Source organism: Sarcophilus harrisii, chromosome 1 (assembly GCF_902635505.1).
Source record: "Sarcophilus harrisii chromosome 1, mSarHar1.11, whole genome shotgun sequence".
Taxonomy (NCBI): domain Eukaryota; kingdom Metazoa; phylum Chordata; class Mammalia; order Dasyuromorphia; family Dasyuridae; genus Sarcophilus; species Sarcophilus harrisii.
In genome coordinates, this window is record NC_045426.1 from 211,130,692 (window position 1) to 211,152,950 (window position 22,259).

At 34.8% G+C, this 22,259-nt stretch overlaps 1 protein-coding gene across 2 annotated transcripts in view; it reads left to right on the forward strand.

Annotated features, from left to right (window-relative positions):
* The first annotated feature begins 566 nt into the window (after positions 1-566).
* CDC42SE2 (CDC42 small effector 2) overlaps positions 567-22,259 on the forward strand; it is a 109,606-nt gene continuing 87,913 nt past the window's right edge. Inside the window, exons 1-2 of one of the 2 annotated variants that reach the window (XM_012544087.3) lie at positions 573-683; positions 10,255-10,473. The gene's annotated coding sequence lies outside the window, so the exon portion shown is untranslated. Of the gene's footprint in view, positions 684-10,254; positions 10,474-22,259 lie in introns of both variants that reach the window. The other variant, XM_003762975.4, reaches the window with a different exon arrangement.

The following is a 22,259-nucleotide window of genomic DNA, read 5'->3' on the forward strand; positions in this document are numbered from 1 at the left end:
TTCGAGTAGTCCCTGCAGGCTCAGAAATAAGCGGAGTCCGGGGGCTCTTCGTTACTTCCCTCTAAGCCGAAACAACCACAGCCTCAGCGAGTCGCCATATTCACCTCCTTTCCAACTTGCTTCGTTCAAGTCCCATTCCCCTCCCCCTTTTACGAATTTCCCTTTTCCTATTTGCGATCTCCCCTCCCTTCCAGCATTTTAGGGAGAGAGAGAGGAGTGAGAAGGAGAAGCGAGAGAGGTACATTGCAGCAGCGTTTGCCATCTCGGCACGCTCCGCCAGGAGACTGAGAAAGCAAAAGGAGAACCGGCAGCTCCGCCCGGGGAGCCCGGGGTCCGGCGTAAAGGGGCGAGGAGGAGGAGGGCGTAGGAGGTGCCTAGCTGGGGTTGGGGTACCGCGGCGGGGGCAGCGCGCGCAGCAGCAGCAGCAGCAGCAGCAGCGTTATTCCGGGTTCCTCCTTCTGGGGAAGAGATCATCTATTATCACCATTCTCTCCCAGAGCCCCAGGGAGGGGACTGCGGAAGGGAGGAGACTAGGAAGGGGGGTGGGGGGAATCGGGAGCGAGGGGGCAGTGCTGAGAACCTAGGAGAAACACCAGAGGGGAAGCAGCAGCCACAGCAGCAGCTAACCAGGGAGAAAGGGAAGAAAGGAGATCAGACAAAGGAGAATACCCGCTATAAAACTGGTAAGTGGGTGAAGGAAACACGGCGGCGGGAGAGGGGGAGAAGCGGGGGGACGCGTCCTGGCGGCGTGCGGCTTGCTCTCACCTACTCCCACATTTCCACCTCCACTTCTCTTAGTTTCACCATTTGATCTGCCCTCTCCACCCCCACCCCCCTCTTTTTTACGAGTTAGTTGGGAGAGGTCACTTCCCAGAAAGCCTAGCCTCCAGCTCTAGTTCCTGCTGCAGGAACTACTGTCCCTGGGCTTCTCCTCGCACATCCCCAGCTGCCCGGAGGCATAGCAACAGGGGGACTGCGAGGGAGCTGGGCGAGTTACCTCTTCCTCCTGCTCCACCCTCACCCCCAGTAAGGCAGAAGCAGACACACCACCCCCGACAACGAAACCAAGCCCAAATTAGGATTCTTGTACTGCTTCTCTGGGGCTCCTGTCGGAGGTTCAGGCTCCGCCACTGTAGTCTTCACCTCTAACACCATGACGAGCCAGACTAGCGCCCTGCTAAAGGGAGATGGAGACTGAAAGCTCCATTTTCATTTCTGAGCACATTTTTCTATTCGTTTTGGTGGTTGATCCCTTTCTTCAGGCTCTCTGGCTGTTCATTGAAATGATTAGTTTAAAATGCATTAACGCTTCTATGCAGAACCAGAGATGATTCAGACTGACATGCCATTGAATGAAAATTAAGACAAAAATTCCCTTAACTTTCCAGGTGTTTGAAAGTCAGCTTCACTAGCAATGTAAATGTGCAGTCGGAGACTAATCAGATTTCCCATTCCAGTAGATTAAAGAGGATATCATGAGCCCTGCAAACTGAAATTAGCAGAAGGGCATCAGTTTTTGGTTTTATTTTTGTGGGAGACATTATGGTGTCTTCTATGGGAATTGGATGTTAGCTGAGAAGCAGAGCATACTCCAGCCTTCCCCAGATGTCCAGAATCATGATGGAATTAATATTTGAACAACTGGGTTATTTCTCATAGTTACTCAACGGGAAGCTTCATCTGAAGTATAAATGGCTTCTTGTTGTTTTGTCTGCAATGTATACGAAAATATTTTTTTTAATTACTCATAAATTGCACCGGATGAAGCATTATGATCCTAAACAGTCATCATTTTAGAGCAGTTAGAAGTAAATATGTTTGTAAAAGCGACTGTACCATTCAGCAACTTTTTTTTTTTTTTTTTTTTTTTGTAGATAGAAATGAAATAAGTACACACTATGAAGGAGCATAAACTCTAACAGGTTGTCTATTAAAAGTGCCTATTGAATTCAAGGACAAATGGATGCTCCTTTAGTTATGTTTTCCTGGACTTGGGTGTGGTAACTACTCTATAAGGTAGCAGTGATAGCTGAAAAGAACCAAGAGTGCTGACTTCACGTGTATGAAACATTCTGTTTTATTTTTAGGTGTTACTTTAATAAGCACTTACCTTGGGGAAGTGTTAAGTGTGAAATGGAATTTATAAGTGACTCAAATGTTTGCCATCAAACCTTTTATAAAGGAAACCAAAGAGGCAAAAAACCTAAATCTATTTGAATTAAAATGAATTATGCATATTACTCTATGCTCTATCCTCTATCCTCAGACCTCCCTCCCTCTCCCCCCAAGACATACTGCCTCCTTTTTCTCTCCCACCACAGACAGGAAAAACTTGGTATTTGGTGCTGAATATATGACTATTTGGTGTTGCACCTGGAATGAATGAAAACAACCTAGAGGTAGACAAGTGGGAGAACCTTAATGGCTGAATTTTAAAAATGATTCTCTGCTTTAGGTCAAGTCAAGGCAAATCAACAAGAGTGTTTTATATGTTGGGCATCCTGTTGAGTCTTGGTAATATAAAGAAAGGCAAAAAATAGTCCTTGTCCTCAAGAAGCTCAAATTCTAATAAGACAGACAACTTGCAAAAACTGTATAAGAACTAGATACATACAGGACAAAATGGAGTTAATCTCTAAGAGAAAATACTAGTATTTTGGGGGAAAAAAAGCCTAGGGAAGGCCTCTCGAAAGAGTTGGGATTTGAGTTAAGACTTGAAGGAAGCCAGGAAAGACAGTAGGCAGAAGCTGAGAAGGGAGAATGTTCTAGGAATAGAGGAAAGCCAGAAAAAATGCATGGAATCAAGAGATGCAGTCAAGTGCAACAGTAATGTCTGGGATTTCTAATTACTTGCCCCTCTCTAACAATGCATTTGAGAGTTAAAAAAAATTTTTTTTAATTATCTTTGAAAGTGGGAAATAAGGGGCAGCTAGGTGGCGAAGGGGATAGAGCGCCAGCCCTGAAGTCAGGAGAACCTGAGTTCAAATCTGGCCTTAGACACGTAACATTTCCTAGCTGTGTGACCCTGGGCAAGCCACTTAACCCCAATTGCCTCATCAAAAAAAAAAAGGAAAAAAAAGTGGGAAATAACTACAAACATCAGTAGTATTATAAATAAAATACTTTTTTGTGAAGCAAAAGTTAAAGTGAGTTTGTAAAAATCTTATCTTAGTTAAGATTATACTTTTTATTCAAAGTTAATTTTATGTGACAAAACTTATGTACCACTTTTCCCCCCTTTCGTTATATTTGATTCACATATATTAGAACTCTTGAAGCTTTATCTAAATAGGGAAAGATTCTAGATTTTGATTTGGTAAGAATAATATCGTAGTTGAAAGTTTACATGTACCTTTTTGGATCTTCTCTACAATTCTGGGTGATAGATGCTATTATCCCATTTTACAGGTGAGGAAACTGAGATTGAGAGGTAAGTGACTTGAGGCAGTATTGGAACTCGGGTATTCTTGACCTAACCTGATTTCAACTCTAACTTGCAATACCTAGATGCCTCTAAAGAAGTGAGAAAAAACACATTTTGAGATCTTTTATTCCAATCCCCTGATTTTACTGAAAAGAAAAGTGGGACCCAGAGAACTTTATGTGACTTGCCTAAAGTTACATACTAGGCGGTGGTAGATCTTGGACTAGAATAGAGTTCTCCTAATTTCCTGTGTGTTCTACATATATGATAAAATCTGTGTGGTACAGACTGCGTATACATTTAGAGAAGTCATATAAAGTTAAGGAAGAATATATTTGGAATCAGAGCATATATGTTAAAGATCTGACTTTAGTAGTTACTTATCTGTACTACTTAGGTAAATGGACTGATGAAAAGAATAAATGTAGCACCTACTATGTGCCTACTACTCTCCTAAGTATTTCTTATCTCATTTGAACATTAACTTCCTTAGATCTCAGTTTCTTCATCGATAAAATGGGAATGATAGCTATCACATAGGGTTGTAGTAAGAATCAAATGAAATTATATTATTCCCATCAAGTCTAGGTACAATCTCTCCCCACTTGGGTAAGGATTAGGAGTTTTAACATACATGAACTATGTATTTCTTTCAGCTCAAACTTTGATTCTTCTCTGTGGGTCCTCTAGCTCCAAGTTGTGATGATTCTGTATCTAAATCCAATGATCTTAAAATTATAGATGTATGTTACACTTAAAAGTATACTTGAATGATTTATATATGAATAATTTACATGGGGGGGGGGGGGAACTCTTAAGTATATATAGACATCTTTTGGTGCCTTTTTTGTTTTTTTTCTTTTGGTCCTGACTGTGATTTCATCTGTATAGGGAACACTGGTGGGGCAACTTTTTTTTCACTCTTAAAGATAGGTAGCTTCTCTGTAATTGAAATCTTAGAGGGTGTTTAAATAACTTGACTGTGTCAGAGGTACTGTATAAACCCAGGGTTTCCTGACTCTAAGACTGTGTGCATCTCATCCCATTAACTCTTTAATATTTCCATGTATAAATTTAAAAATATTTCTTTACATTTTGTGATGAAGAGAAATAACAGTATTTTCAATTTGCCTTTGAGAAAGAAGTGAGAAGCTAATTGATATAATATGTTTAATCAAGAGCCTCTTGATTTTAGCCTTATTTCTGATTTGTAAACACAGTAGCATTTTCTATTTACAAAAATTCTTCCACGTGAAACAATAGATTCCTTTGCTCTATTTAACCAATATGGAATACCTTTGAAAGAAATTATTCTAACTTTTTATTTGTCTACTACAAATTAATTTTGAATAGTGCTGACAATGTAAGAATCATTAGGGATAATTTGCTATCCATAGCTAGACCTTGTTGCCAATATTATAAGTACTCACTATAAGAATGGTTTAAAATAAATATAGAATATATATATGTGTATATATATATATATATATATATGATGTGTTTGTCATTGTATTGACTGATCCTTGACAGAAGACTATATTGTCTATTTTATTGTGCTACAATTATGTAAAATTTCCATTTATTAGCTGGTATTTTTAGGAGCCTGATGATATTTTATCAACTCTATATCACTGTCCCTTCAATCATCATCTCTAGAAGGTTAAACTTATATTCCATTACTTCCTAAAAAGTAGCATTTTTTTGCTTTACTCAAAATTATATGCTTAGTGACAAAGTCAGGACTATATCCCAATTCCTTTAACTACAAAACCCTTGTTTTGGTTTGGTCCTATGTGATCTTCTTTAAAAATTATTCACATAAAACTGGAATTTTAATACAATAGAGAACTTTCAAACATTTTTCAAAAGGCTAGAATTGAATTGAAACGTTGAGATTTGAGTAAAGAAGTTATTACTAGTGAACAAAAATTTATATGAAACATTGGAAAAGGCTAAATGGTAAGTGATTATAGTCTAATGGAGGTGAGGGAAGAGATAAATATACCTTCCCAATCCCATTTTCTCCTCAGGCTACAGATGGAATTAAATAGCATATTAAAATAGAAACTAGATGTGATATTTAGTTTTGTCTTATTGGCTTTAAGAGAAAAAAGCAAAAAAAGGAAGGAAAAAGTAATATAATGAGAAAGAAGGGCGACAAACTCATCTTTTTACATAATTGAAATGTACAAGAAAGGTATACAAACATGGAAGAAGGTTCTACCCTCTTTCTCGTCTTCCAGTTTTATATCCTTAGCATCATCTTGGATTTTTTACTCTTTCTCTCATCCCATATAGCCACACAGTAAAAATTATGTGGATTCTAATTTCAAATTATTTCTCTTAATTGACCCTTTCTCTCTACTTACACAGTCACCACCTGTAGGCCTTAGATTATTGAAAAAGCCTTCTAATTGGTTTTTCCACTCATGTTTCTCTCTAGCCAGCCTTTTTTATACCATCTTCACAAAAAATAATCTCCTTAATCACATATCTGAGCATGTGGTTTCCCTATTCAATCAGCTCCCTATTACTTATAGTATAGTATATTTACTTATAGTAAAATCCTTTGTTTAGATTTTAAATACTTTTCACAGATCTGGCCTCTATCCATTTTTCACCTCTCATCAGTCCTCCTCTACCCCCATGATACAATAAAGTGTCTTCCAATTAATTCTTATACAATCCTGCATCCCCTTCTCTGAATCTTTTCACCTCACATTACTTTCATTTTACTTTTATGTCAAGACGTACCATATTTTACATGAAACCTTTCTGCTCCTCTAAATTCTAATATTCTCTCTATTTTCTAGATTAATTCTTTCTTTTTATTTACTTTATTATTATTCAGTATATATTTGTCTCCCTCATTAGAATTTTAGGAACATGTGAATTTCATTCATTGTATGTATATCTCCAGTTTCTACCAAAGTTCCTGGTACATAGGAGGGCTTAATAAATTCTTGTTGATTGAGTGTTAGAATCATAATTATGAATGTAAATAGGATGAACTTAATCCATAAAATGGAAGACCATACAAAAAAATTAGAAAACAGATGGCAATCATATGTTGTTTACTTAGGACCCACATTCACACAGTCAAAAATGAGATAAAGGTGAATTATTGTGTTTCAGTCAACCTTTAAAAAACATAAATTTTATGATCCTAAGCGGTGTGACAGTAAAAGTAGAGAGTTTAAAAAGTTAACTAGAGAAACTATATTGTGCTTAAAAGCATCATAAATAATGAAATGATGTCACTAAAGATATTTACATGAAGGAAAACGATCTAAATAAATAGGAGGAAAATTATTTTTAATTATAGTGAGAAATTGTAAATTTCTAAAAGTTGAAGACTTCAATGTATCCTTTTCAGACTTAGGAAAATTCAATGAAAAAATTAGAGAAGAAAAAGGATAAGCATCATAACAGGACTTTTGAATAGTTATGCAAATTTTAAAATATACATATTTCTCAGCTATACATGGCATCTCTAAAAAAATTCCTCTGTTGTGAAGTATAACCTGATTAACGTATGCTGAAAAACAAAAATATGAATCACATTCTTTACTGACCACAAAATAATAAAAGTATAATAGGGCAGCAGTGTGGCATAGGGTAGTCCTAGTCTGAGTTAAAGATCTGGCCCATTTTCTAGTGGAATGTTCCTTAGTAAGTCATTTAACCTCTTTCAACTTCAGTTTTCTCATCTACAGAATGAAGGGATTGCACTCAATATTCTTTTAAGTTCCCTCCTAGTTCTTAATTTATGGTAATTATTGAAAGATCTGTGAAGAAAGAAGTCAGATATAGAGACTGAATTATTTATTCCTAAAAATCAATAGGTCAAAAATAAATTTATAAAAATAATAGATCATTTAATTAAACAAAATGATGAAATGCCATCATTATAATAGGAGTTAGCATTTATGTAGCTCTTTAAGGTTTGCAAAGCATTTTAATTATGTTAATTCTTCTGATTCTAACAATCATCCTGTGAGTTGTGCTATTATAATCCCCATTTTACAAATAAGGAAACTTAGATAGGTTAAGTAACTTGCTCAGGGTCACAAACTAATGTGACAGATGCTTATCTAAAAGAATATTCAGGTTTATTTGATTCCAAATACTGTGTTTTAGTCATTGTACCACATTACTTCCCTTGTAAAAAAAATTTTTGGACTTGGCCAAAGCAGTTCTTAGGGGGAAATTTTAGTCAGCAAAAAAACTCAGGCAGTTTTCTGAAAAAAAAAAAAAGAAGAAGAAGAAGAAGAAGAAGAAGAAGAAGGCGGCAGCAAGCAATATATTAGTTATACATGTGAAGTCAAACAAAGCGTGATTCCTTATTAGCCAAATTTCAAATAATAATAATAATAATGATAGTATAATAATCCCCCCCCCCAAAAAAAAAGCAAGAAATAAAGAAAGTGGAAAAAAAGTATGTTTCAGTATGTACTCATTTGATCAATTTGCTCTCTCTGGAGATGGATAGCATTTTTCATCATGAGCGCATTGGAATTGTCTTGAATCATTGGCTGATCAAAGTAATTAAGTCTTTCATAGTTGATCATTATTACAGTATTGTTACTGTGTACGATGATCTACTGATTTTATTTACCTCACTCTGCATCAGATAATATACATCTTCCTGGATTTTTTGGAAATCATTCTGTTCATCATTTCTTATAGTGCACTAATATTCCATCACAAATCATATACCACAATTTGTCCATCTCTTCCCCCATTGTTAGTTAATCCCTAAGTTTTTAATTCTTTGCTACCACAAAAAGAACTGCTATAAACATTTTTGTACACATAGGTCCTTTTTTCTTTCCCAAGTAAGTTTCTAATACCTAATGACCCTGGTTGACATGTCAAAGATAGTTCTTGAACCCAAGTCTTTCTGTTTCTTGTCATAGCCCTCCATCATTATCAGTGGCATGAGACTCTCATACTCTAGTATGAGAAAAATTTCATAGTAATCTGTAAAAGGATAGGGAACCAGTACTAGAACACTTGAGCCCTTCAGAACAACCTAGCACATGGATCAGCATATGTACAAGTATTGATTTAAAAGGCAAACAGAGGCAAAAATAAAGTTGATAAACCAATGAACAATTAAAAACCATTGGGATTTAGTACTGTAAGGTGGATAAGGAAGACTTGTGAAACACATTAATTTGCTTGAATTTAAACCAAAGCACAGCTGAAATAGTACTGGGTTCAAAGGCAATGAAGTTGGTTTAAAATCCTGGCCCTGTTGCATTTGCAGAACGAAGAGACTGGACTAGTTGTCCCCTAAGGTTCTTATACCTCAGTTTGGGATCAAACTGAAATATCAATTCATATTTTGAAAACTGAACTGCATTAAAGTGTTTTCAGTCCATATCCTTTGCTTTAATGGGTTTATCAGAAATGCACTTAACCTGTATTGTTTTTTAAATTATCTATTTCTGGCCCAAGTCGATATGGAAGGTTTCCCCTTATCCCTCTCCTTCTGTCTTGTAAGTTTTGAAGGTAGACTACCTTTCCCAACATGGTTTCATAGATTGAGAGTTATACTGGACTACGTCTCAGAGATTTAATGCCCTCTCCCAAAATAATTACAAAAAGAGAATAAGAATAATAACGAGCTTGGATATCATTGGGTAGAAATGTTATTAAATATTCTTTTATATGAAATATAGCTATCTCAGGTCAGAATTATTGGATATAAATTCAATGCATCTATAGTATGGGAATTTACATTATATAGGATTCTAGGACTAACTTCTTTCAAAGCATAGCTCAAGTGATTCTTCATTTAGAGGGTCTTACTTGACTTCTCCAGTTGTTCGTGTCATGTCTATCTCTTGTACTGCTTACTGTTTTGCATTGCTTTTGTGTCTATGATGCATTTACTTTTCACTGAATATATTACATCTTTTCAGTAAAATTCTAAGCTCTCTGAAAGTTGTTTTCATCTCATTTTTCTTTTTTGTATTCTTAGCTCCTAGTTCAAAAACGCTAAACAACAACTAGGGGACATAAGTGACTTAATAGAGTGCTAGGCCTGGAACCAGGAAAACTCCTTAGTTCAAATTTGGCCTGAGGCAACTCAGTTTCCTTGTGTAAAATGAGCTAGAGAAGGAAATGGCAAACTGTAATGTTTGGGCTAGTTCTCTGGAGGGCTTCAGGATCAGTCAGAGTCAGGATCAGTCAAAATCCTTGGTCTTTAGGAGGATAAGTAAAGGAGGCAGGCAAGCTGCCAAGCAGCTCGTCTGAGATAGATCCTGGACTCTGGAGTCTGGAGCCTGAAGTCTTCCCTCCTGAGCAGTTGTGGCAGAGAGATCCTGACCCTCTCACCTCACCACACCACATTCAGCAGGCACTAATTGTGAGGAGAGTCATCACATCATCATATCATCTAAGTATATGTTTATAGAAACATTATCTCACATTGAGTAGGTATTTAACCTTAAGTTCTCTGCTGTTTGGGATTCAAGTACACCTTTTCAGAGTTCCAGCCCTCTACAGCAAATCATTCTAGCTAGTATCTGCCAAGAAAACCCCCAAAGGGGTCACAATAAGTCAGATATAACCAAAAAACAACTAACCAATAACCAGCATAATAAAAAGGGTGTTGACTGAATGAAAAATCAGAATATAATAAAACATAGAATTGATTATAGGAGATAATAGTCTATTTATTGTCTTCTCATTTCAAATCTCTCCCCCATTTCAATATACCTTCTATAGATGCCTTTGTCTAAAGTGCAGTTTGTCCATATCATACTCTATGGTGCAATGCTCTTTCAACATACCATTTTGCCTTTTTTCTATACCCATAGGGAAAAAAACTATAAAACTATGTTCTGTTGCACAATGGGCCAGAAAGGAGAGAAACCTTAGTTGGAAGAAGCAAGGGGAGAAATCTCTAGGACCAATGGAAGAATAGAAAGAAGGTGTGAGGAGCCACCTGGGACTGACAAGTGTTGCCTAGGGGTTATATCAGCAAAAGTTCCTGATCAGCAAAAGTGGCAACTCCACTGACAACTGGTAGGAAAAAGGTGAGATGTATTTCTGGCTTTCCATTTTGGAACTCTGAAGGAGTTTCCCCACCATAATTCAGGGTTATTGGGATGTGTGTTTGTGTGTGTGTGTGTGTGTGTGTGTGTGTGTGTGTAGTATATATAATAACATACTTAATGTATGGATAGTTTGGGTAGTTTGGTTCTAAACTTAAGGTATAATTTTTTGATTGCTAGAGATATAAACACCATTTCTTTATGATTTATAGATAAAGTTCTTTCTGATTTAGAAACAGTTGGTTTAAAATTACACTTTTAAAATTTAGAGACTATTGGCAAATTTTTTTTTTTGCTTTTAAATTTAGAAACCCTTGAATTTAAATTTTTTGTTAATGTTTTCTCTCTTTTCTGACTTTCCAATGACATCTTGCATTCTAATCTGTAATAGTATTCTCCTATAGCAAATAAATATAGTCAAGCAAAACACTAGCACATTTCAGTGTCCGAAAATGCATGCCCCATCTATGACTTACCATGTCACTGCCCAGAGTATGGAGCCATTCTTATCTGAAGGCATTGCATTCATTAGATTTTTTAAGTCTATGAAGGTATTTTAAAATGTTAAATATTTAAGCATTTTAACATGTTTAGAACATTATTTTAATCAAATTAAATTTCTGACATATAGAAATTCTCTGGAAATTTAACATTTTAGTTGATGAAATATTGCATTGAAATCTAAGTAAACCCAAGCTATTTGGTATTGAAAGAGAAACCAAAATAAGTGTCAATAAAAATCATTTCCTGAAATGCTCTTATTTCCTGTTGGTTGATAGACATTCTTTTAACTAAGGTAGTTGACTTTTAAGTATACTACAATATATTGAGTGAAAATAGATATGTGTGTGTGTTTACATGTATATATGCATATATGCATATATGTATGTGTATTTATAGTGATCCTCACTATACTTTGTTTAAATTTTTGTCCATTCCATAAATCTGACAAGTAATTTTTTTCCCCTAACATCTCATCTTTGAGATTATCTTTGTATATGTTATATACAATATTGTCTCACTGATTGGATCTCTTATTTATTCTTAAGCATTCTTTAGTTTTATTGGCTTGTTAATATACAAAAAGATTTTTATGATTATTAGTTTTACTGATGATGAGCTGGGAAACAAAATTTCATTGAAATAAAAAAAGTATCAAAACTGTCTAATATTGAAATAAAGAAAGATCAGTATCAAAAAAAAATCTTTCCTGTAATGGCCTTACATTTAAGGTTATGATAGTTAGGTTTGTGGCTTCTTAGATTTGTTTCTTTTGTATTGGTTTTTATTTCTTTTCTCTTTGAAGTCAGCATTTTCCCCTTATTTTTACTTTTGTTTATATTATTCTGTTATTACTTCTTTCCCATGGGCTTTCCTCCTCTTCCTCTTTTCCTGTTCTCATTTTGTCTGTATTATCACCTGTGAATTATTATTATTAATTTCTAATTTAAAAAAAATTAAGTCTTTTTTGGCTTTTCTCTTTACCCACTCATTTAATAAGTGGTTCAGAAATCTTCCTTTCTTCTTAATCATCTCTTCTAAGTAACATTTATTTTGTCACTTGCTTTTCTAAGTTGTTTTCATTTGTGGTGGTGGTGGTCATATTTTCCTTCCTTTGTATTTTATTCCCTGATTCATGATCTGTACCTTTATATGTTCCTCTTTTTGCTTTCTGTCTCATGAGGATAGAACTTTTGAAGTATCATCTTCACATTTAGAAATATAAATTCATGAAGGAAGCAGCTTTTGCATCCTGTTGGTCACACTTACTCTCAAGTCATAAGACCGTGGCCAACATCCTGCCCTTTTCATTACTGAGGTCAGGTTATTCTATCATTCTGTCGCTGATTCTGTGTGCACCCTATTATTCTAAGGTGTTGATTACTTTCTCCTGAAATGGATTGTAGCCATAGAAGCTATATATGCCTTTCTCTAATAAAATGGTCTCCAAGTGTCAAATTCTCACCACATGAAATCCATAAAAAGTTCTTGGTATCTTTCCATTTACACATAACTTTTTCTTTCATGGTAATGATTCTCCTCCATTTTAGTTTCTCCACATCATTGCTTTTATCTTATTCTTCCACAGCCCCTTCTGTTGGTGAGAGACTTAAATACATTTTCTTTTTATTGTTCACATCTCTCTCTCTCTCTCAGCATGAAAGAATGCTTAAGTATACTTATTTAGCTATGTTATATTTCTGTCATTAGGAAGTAAAGTCAAAAATCTCTTTAAAAAAAGCCAAAATGCTTCTCTCGTTCAAATTTCCTTTTTTCATACAAACCCATTTTGCTATGTATGTTATTTTGAGTTGTAGCTTGAATTTTTTCTAATATACTATTTTTTTTTCCTCTGACTTTTCTTTATTGTATCAGGCTACTTGCAAAAGTTAATTATCATTGAAATTGTGAAATTTAACCACTATGTGTTTTAGAGTTTAAAAAAATATTCATTTTCCAAGTGATAACAGAAGTTCTGTATTTATTTTGTATTATTATTTTCAATATGGTATTTAGTTGGGGTTTTTTTTTTTTTTTTGGTTAGGTTTGTCTTTGATGCTTAAATTATCTCTGCACTTCATGTCTTTAAGATCAGTTACTTCAGTTGTGTAGAATTCATGTTATTTCAGTGTTGTTGCTTTTTGTTTCTCATCTGCAAATCTTTACACTTCTGTATTTTATATTTCAAATCTTGCATTTTTTTTTCCTGTCTGAACCTTTTCTTAAGAAAGAATGTTCATTGTGTCTTCTAAGTGCCACTCTCTGTTGTGGATTTTTTATTTCAGTTTTATTTTGAGAATTTTTAGTTTTCTACTTCATTTCATTCTGAGTATTTCTTATAATAGTTCTTTTTCTCTTTTGAATCATTATATAGTTTCTTGCTGTTCTTGCTGTTGTCCCATGATCCCTCGAATGTCTGCAGAATTTTATTTTTTATCAGGAAATTTTGTTTCATTTTTCTTCAGTATAACTGTTCATAGTCTTGGCCCTTTTTTTCTTTTTTTAAGTTTTTTATTCATTCTTCCTTTTGTCTTTATGATCGCTGTTGATTTATCACATGTGAACAAAGTTTTTACATAGGCTTTCTGCCCTTTCAGACTTTCTGTTGTCATTCTAGTCTCTTGAATAATATACAGATCCTTGAAACGAGGAAAGTCACTGTTTACTTCAGTTTCCTCATCTGTGAAATGGGGATAATAATGACACCCTTCTCCCAGCATTGTTGTGAGCATCAAATGAGATGATAAGTATAAATTGCTTAGCATAGTGCCTAACACTCAGAAAGCTCTATTTAAATGTTAGCTGTTGTCATTATTATTGTCAATTAGTATTCTCAGCCTCCTCTTGTTCGGCATTTGGGGAGAGATGATTGGCCTCTTCTGGGTTTCTAATCTACTTTCCTTCAGGCAGGAAGCTCTTGCTCTTCTGGCATCTTCCGTTCTCTTTCCTTCCAAAGGCTTCTCTCTTTACTTTGTATGACTGGATAGAATTAGTGTCTTGGTTTTTGTGGTATTTGGTATGGGGGCAGGAGGAATGTTTCATGCTGTCATTGCCTTGGGAAGACTAGGAAAGGCTCATTACAGCTTCACACTGAGCTCCAGCCTGGGTGTACCAAGCCTGGGAAATGGATTGGGAAGTTGAGTTAGTTGAAATGTTAAATATTGAAATTCATTAGCATTATATCACGAGATTTTTTTTTAATCTTATGCAGAGCTTGTGCCACAATACTGAATTCTAATGACAATGACCGTACTCTCCCATTAAAAAAAAAGACAGGGACAGCCCTGAAGTGTTTATATCTTCTTTATACTCTTAATGTCCAGTTTGTGCTACCCATATAAGTGTTAATGTAAAAAGAGAGTACTGCCATATATTATTACTGTGATAAATTCATGTAACTCAAGTGACTGTCAAGATGGTGGAGTAGTTTTGTTTTAGTAGTTTTTGTTTAGTTTTCACTGCCACAATCTTAAAGAAGTGATTATGGCTCAAATATAGTGTAGAGTAACTAAAGCTGAATCTACAAGATAAGAAGACAGCAAATTTACAATTTTGGATAACTGGAAGAATGATAGTGTCCTTGACAGTATTAGGAAAGTTCAAAAGAAAAAAAGGTTTTGGGGAAAAGATGAGTTCTATTTGGGACGTTATAATTCTCAAATGTCTCTAGGTCATCAAGTTTGAAGCTGTTGGTGATGTAGTACTCTCTCAAAAGAACTCATCATCTTTTCTCCAATCCCTCCTCTCCACTGAACTTTCCAGTTCTGGGAAGGATATCACTATTCTTATAGTTCCCAGATTATAAAACTGAGGAATAAGTGGGGGGAGGGGGGGAATGTAATCATTAACTGTAGATAGTCTTTTATTTGGCTAAGAAAAGGAGGAGATAAAGTACAGGATGATAGCCTGAGGAGATTTGGGGATGTAATGAATTATTTTTTAGAGTGGAGAAATACTTACATTTTAAAGCAGTAAGAAAGAAAATAGTAGAAAGGAAGAGGTTGAATTCAGAGAGAGAAAGAGAGAGCAAGAGTGTACAATTAAGAGCCATTCTACTGAATAAGTTGGGAGAGGATTGAATTAAGAGCACACATGGGAGTATTGTCTTTATCAAAAAGAAAAGGGCCACTTTATTGTCCAGGCCTGGAAGAAAAAGGACAGTAAAGGATGTTGTTAAAGGGACTTGAGATGAAGAACAAAGAAGAGGTTCATGGTGAATGCCTCAGTTTATTCAGTAAAGTGGGAGACAAGGCCTTTAACTGAAATTGTGAGTGAAGAGGAAAGCATAGGAATATAGAAGAGAAGGGTTAGAACAGCTTTTGTGGGAAGTAGGATAGATAACCAATTAAGAGGATTGAAAGGATTGCCCTAATGCAGTAAAGAACCAGGTAATCTTACATCTTGTAACTGGTTCACAGATGAATACTATATCTAAATATCCACCTTTAATCTGTATCCTGAGCTCCACTCCTACATTAACAGAGTTTTTTGGACATTTCTAACTATATATCCCTTAGGCAGTTCAAATTTAATATTTGTTAAACAGAACTTACTATCTTTTACCCAAGACCCATACTACTTTTAAACTTTCCAATTACTATCAAGCATACTAGCATCTTTCAAGAGCACTTGTATTTCCAATCTTAGTGTCATCTTCAATAATCTCAGTTTTTTTCATCCCATGTATTTGATCATTTGCCCTATCTGATAATTTCTATATCAAGAGCTCTTCCATATATTGACTTCTCTCTACCACATAACCATTGCCCTAATTTATACCCTAATCACATTTTGCTTAGACAGTTCAGTAGCTTTCCAATTGACTTCAGTACCTTAAATCTCTTCCTCTCTTCAGTCTGTCCTCCTAGCTGCCAAACTGGTCTACTCAGTAAATTCTAGTAAATACAGATTTCTTTGTTTACTTTGTAAAACTCTTAATAACTTGGTACCAGCTTACCTTTCCAGCCTTATTATACATTATTCCCTTTCTGCAGGGGTAGGTGACTAGAAGAGGAACCTAGTGTCAGGAACACATGATTTCAAATCTGGCCTCAGACACTAGCTGTGTAACGCTGGGAAAGTTACTTAACCCTGTTTGCCTCAATTTCCTCAATTGTAAAATGAGCTAGAGAAAGAAGTATCTTTTCCAAGAAAACCCGAAATGGGGTCATGAATAGTTGAACACAACTGAAAAATGATTGAATAACAGCCCCTTCTACACTGTACACAGTTAATCAGTCATCAATCAAAAAACATTTTTAGGTGCATGCTATATAATAGGCACTGGACTAAGAACTGGGTAATAATAATAATAATAATAATAATAATAATAAAGGCAAAAACAGTCCTTTCCTCAGAAGCTTTCATTCTAATGGGAGTGGTTTATTTGTTCAGTCCTCTCCAACTTTGTGATCCCACGAACCATAGCATGTCAGTCCCTTCTATCTTCTACTATCTCCCTAAGGCTGTCCAAGCTCACATTCATTGCTTCCATGACCCTATCTATCACATCCTGCCACCCAGTGTTCTTTTGCCTTTAATCTTTTCCCAAACCAGGTAGTAGCTTTTTTCCCCCAGTTATTCTTGTCTTTTTATTATAAGACCCAGATATTTAAGCTTCAAGTATTGAAGTATTTGTCTTTTCAAAGAATAGTCTGAATTAATTTAGTTAATTATTGACTGGTTTCATCTTGCTTCTAAAAAATCTCTAGCACCAGAATTCTATAAAGTATTGGTTCTGCAGTACTCTGCTTTCCTTATAGTCTAGCTCTCACAGCTGTACATTACTTTTGGAAAACCCACAACTTTGATTATATGGATCTTTGTCAGCCAGCTGATATCCTTGCTTTTTAGTATGCTGTCCAGATTTGCTGTAACTTTCCTACCAAGGAGCAAGCATCTTTTAATTTCATGGTTGCAGTCACTATCATACACAATGATCTTTGAGCCCAGTGATCTAAAATCTGACATTGCTTCCATTTTTTCTCCCTTTGTTTGCCAGGGAGTGGTAGGACCAGTTGTCAAAATCTTAGTTTTTTTAAGAGACAAGTTGCCAAGATCTTAGTTTTTTTTTTTTTTAAATGCTAAGCTTCAAGCCAGCTTTTTACCCTCTTCTCTTTACTCTTATCAAGAGGCTCCTTAATTCTTTCTGCTGTCAGAATGAAATCATTTGTACATCTGAGACTGTTGATATTTCTCCTTGCAACCTTAATTCTGGCTTTTGTTTTGTCCGGCCTGGCATTTTACATTATGCACTGTGTATCAAGGTGACAACATGTGGTTTTGTTGTACTCTTTTTCTAATCTTAAACCAATCATTTGTTCCATGTTCAGTTCCTCTTCTGTTGCTTCTTCATCCTCATACAGGTTACTCAGGAGACATGCAAGATGATCTAGCATTCCCATCTCTTTGATGACTTGGGTTTGACATAGACATAGGCTTTAGTATAATCAATGAAGCAGATGTAGATGTTGTCCTGGAACTCCTTAGCTTTCTCACAATCTAGGAATGTTGGCAATTTTGTTTCTCTTTTTTGCCTCTATATGTCTCTCTTCCAGTAATCCTTGCTGAAACTTAGCTTATAGAATCTTAGGCATAACCATGTTGGCATGTGAAACAGGTACAATTACTGGGTGATTTGAACATTCTTTGGCATTGCCCTTCTTTACGATTGGGATTAAACCCTAAACACTGAACTTTTCCAATCCAGTGACTACTGTAAAGTTTTCCAAATTTACTGGCATATTGAGTGCAAAACTTTTAATAGGATCATCTTTTAGGATTTTAAATCACTAGCTGGAATAATATCACCTCCCTCTCCTAAATGTTAGCAATAATTTTTAAGACACACGACTTATTTTCCAGGATGTCTGGCTCTAGATCTGTAAATGTATTGTGGTGGTTATCAGTGGTGTGAAGATCTGCCTGTCTAGTTCACCTGTATATTCTTGCCACCTTTTCTTAATCTCCTCTACTTTTGTTAAATCCCCATATTTTTGTCTTGTACCATGCCCATTTTTGGCATGAAATGTTCCCTTGATAGCTCTAATTTTCTTGAACAAATCTTTAGTCTTTCCCATTCTATCATTTTCTTCTGTTTCTTTACATTACTCACTTAAGAAAATTTTCTCTTAGTGTTCTCTGGAATTCTGCATTCAATTAGGTATTTCTTTCCTTTTTTCCTTTTCCTTTAAGTTTCTTTCTTTCCTCAGTTATTTGTAAAGTCTCATCTGACAGTCATCTTGCTTTCTTGCTCTTTTTCTTGGGGTTGTTTTTTGTTGCGGCCTTCTGTACATTATTGAGAATCTCTGTCCATAGTTCTTCAGGCACTCTATCTACCAAATCTAATTCCAGAAATTTATTCATAACTTCTACTTCTTAGTCATAAGGAATGCTATTTAGGCTGATGATTTTTCCCTACTTTCTTCACTTTAAGCCTGAATTTTGTAATAAAAAGCTCATTATCTGAGCCAAAGTCAGCTGTAGGTCTTATTTTAACTGACTGTATAGAACTTTTCCACTTTTGACTGCAAAATATATAATAAATCTGATTTTGGTGTTAGCCATTTGGTCCACAGTATAGAGTTACCTTTGAACTGTTGTTGAAAAAGAATGTTTGTTATGACTAGCAAGTCTTCTTGAAAAAATTCTATTAGTGAATACCTTTTTGTCCGAGAAATTTTTATGTGAGACTAAGTGCCTAAAATAGGTATGCAAATCAAACATTTACTGATAATAAACCATAATTTCACAACCCCCACATTCAGTTACATGACTTCATATGGGATTGCAACCCACAGTTTAAGAAGCTTTGATGTATACTTACAGCTTTCTTAATATTGAATCAGCCCTGCATTCCTCATATAAATCACACCTGTTCATAATGTATATTGTAATACATTACCGTAACCTCCTTGGGAGTATTTTATTGAAAAATTTTGCGTCATTATTCATTAGGGAAATTGATCTTTACTTCTACTTTCCTTGGTTTAGATATCAAAACCATATTTGTGTGAGAAAAGGAATTTGGTAAGACTCCTATAGCTGTTTTTTTTTTTTAATAATAGCTTTTTATTTTTCAAAATACATACAAAAGATAGTTTTCAACATTCTCCTTTGCAAAACCTTATGTTCCATATTTTTCTCTCTCTCTTCCCACTCCCTCCCCCCCAGACAACAAATAATACAATATGGGTTAAACATGTGCAGTTCTTCTAAACATTTCCACATTTATCATCTTTTTCAAACAGTTTATATAGTATTTGAATTAATTGTTCATTAAATATTTGATAGAATCTACTTGAAAATTTGTCCTTGGAATTTTATTATCTAAGGAAACTCATTTGAAGCTTCTTTAATTTCTTTTTCTAAGATGGGATTCTATTTAGTTCTATAAATAATTCTATTTCTTCATCAGTTAATCAGTACAATTTAAATTTTTTAAATATTCATCCATTTCATTTAGGTTGTCGGTTTTATTAATATATACTTGGGCGGAATAACTTCTCATAATGCCTTTAATTTTAATCTTCATTGGTGGTGCTTTCACTGTTTTTCATCATTGATACTGGTAATTTGGTTTTCTTATTACTTTTTTCCCCCATAAAATCAACTCCTACTTATATCTATTAGCACGGTAGTTTTATAACTTCTAGTTTTATTATTCTCTTCTTTGATTTTTAGAATTTTTATTTTATAGATAACTGGGAATTTAAAATTTGTTATTTTTCCGACTTTTTAAAAAAAGTTGAATGGCAATTAATTCATTGATCAGCTCTCTCTCTCTCTCTCTCTCTCTCTCAATCTCTCTCTCCCTGTAACTGATGTAAGCATTAAAAGATATAAATGATTCCTAAAGTGCTACTTTGGCTGCAAACACACAACTTTTACTATGTTGTTTCATTGTCTTTATTTTTATTTTTTTTTATTATAACTTTTTACTGACAGAACATATGCATGGGTAATTTTTTACATCCCTTGCACTCACTTCTGTTCCAACTTTTCCCTTCCCTCACTCCATCCTCTCCCCTAGATGGCAGACAGTCTTATACATGTTAGATATGTTGTAATATATCATAGATGCAATATATGTGTGCATAACCTTACAATTCTCTTGTTGCACAAGAAGAATCGGATTCAGAAGGTAAAAATAACCTGGGAAGAAAAACGACAAAAATGCATATAGTCCACATTCATTTCCCAGTGTTCCTTCTCTGGGTGTAGCTGATTCTGTCCATCATTGATCAAGTGGCACTGAATTGGATCTTTTCTTTGTCGAAGAGATCCACGTCCATCAGAATACATCCTCATAAAATATTGTTGTTGAAGTGTATAATGATCTCCTGGTTCTGCTCATTTCACTCAGCATCAGTTCATGTAAGTCTTTCCAAGCCTCTCTGTATTCATCCTATTGGTCATTCCATAACATTCATATACCACAATTTACCCAACCATTCTCCAATTGATGGGCATCCATTCACTTTCCAGTTTCTAGCCACTATGAACAGGGCTGCCACAAACATTTTGTCACGTACAGGTCCCTTTCCCTTCTTTAGTATCTCCTTGGGATATAAACCCAGTAGTAACACTGCTGGATCAAAAGGCATGTACAATTTGATAACTTTTTGGGCATAATTCCAAATGTTGCCATTATTTTTAATGAAATTATTGATTGTTTCTATGATTTGCTCTTTGACTCACTCATTTTTAGGATTGGATCATTTTTTCCCTTTTTTTTATTAGCAAATATACATATTTGCAAGGCAATTGGGGCTAAGTGACTTGCCCAGGGTCATACAACGAGTAAATGTTAAGTATCTGAGGCCAGATTTGAATTCTGGTTCTCCTAACTTCAGGGACAATGCTCTATCCATTGCACCATCTAGCTGTCCCCAATCATTTATTTTTCAATTAATTTTTAATCGATGTTTCCAGTACCTTTTATTAAATATAATTTATGTTATAATATGGTCTGAAAAGGGTACATTTGATATTTCTGTTTTTCTGCATTTGGTTGTGAAGTTTTTATGTTTTAATATATGATTGGTTTATGTGATAGTGCCATGTTCTGCTAAGAAAAAGGAATATATACTCCTTTATATTTCCATTCAGTTTTCTCCAGAGGTTTATCATATCTAATATTTCTAAAATTCTTTTCATCTTTTTTCTCCTTTTCATCACTTCCCCACTTTCCCCTCTATCTTTCCCTTCCTCCTTACCGGTTGGATAAAATAGATTACTGTACCTATTAGAGAGAGTGTGTGTGTGTGTGTGTGTGTGTGTGTGTGTGTGTGTTTGTATGTGTGTGTGTGTTCTTTTTTGAATCATTTCAATGAAAGTGAGATTCAAGTGTTGCCCTTCAGTTCCACGATTTTCCTTTCTACTATATTACAAATTCCTTTTTTGTGCATCTCATTTTTGTGAAATAACTTTCTCATTTCTTCCTCTCCTATCTCCCCCTTCCCAGTACATCATTCTTTCTCGTAATTTTATTTTCTTTTTTTGAGGTTATCTCAATATAATTGACTCAAACTGATGTCTTATATCCCTGTTAACTCCCTCTTGCTGCCATAATAATGATAAAATTCCTGGGAGTTAAATTTATTGTCTTCTCATATAGGAATGTAAACAGTTTAGCATTATTAACTCCCCAATGATTTCTCTTTCAGGATTTCCTTTTTATGCTGCTCTTGAGTCTTGTATATAAATGTCAAATTTTCTATCATTTCCAATTTTTTCATGAGGAATGATTGAAATTTCTTTATTTCTTTAAGTATCCATTTTCTTTTCTGAAAGATTGTACTCACTTTGCTGAATATTATTCTTGGTTATAATCCTAATTCTTTTGCCTTGCAGAATATTATATTCTAGGCTCTCCATTCTAATGTGGAAATTGCTAGATCTTTTGTGGTCTTTAGTGACCACATTTCTGCTTCTTGCAATATTTTCTCCTTGACCTGGGAGCGCTGGAATGTTCTCTAATGTTCCTGGGCATTTTCATTTTGAGATCTCTTTCAGGACGTGATAGGTGAATTCTTTCAATTCTTATTTTATTTTCTGGTTCTGGAGTATCAGGGCAGTTTTCTCAATAAATTTTTGATATATATGATGTCTAGACTTTTTTTTTTTTTTTTATCATGACTCTCAGGTAATCCCAGTAATTCTTAAATTATCTCTCCATGATCTACTTTCTAGGTCAGTTGTTTATCCATTGAGATAATTCACATTTTCTTGTTTTTCTTTTTATACATTTGACTTTGTTTTGTTAT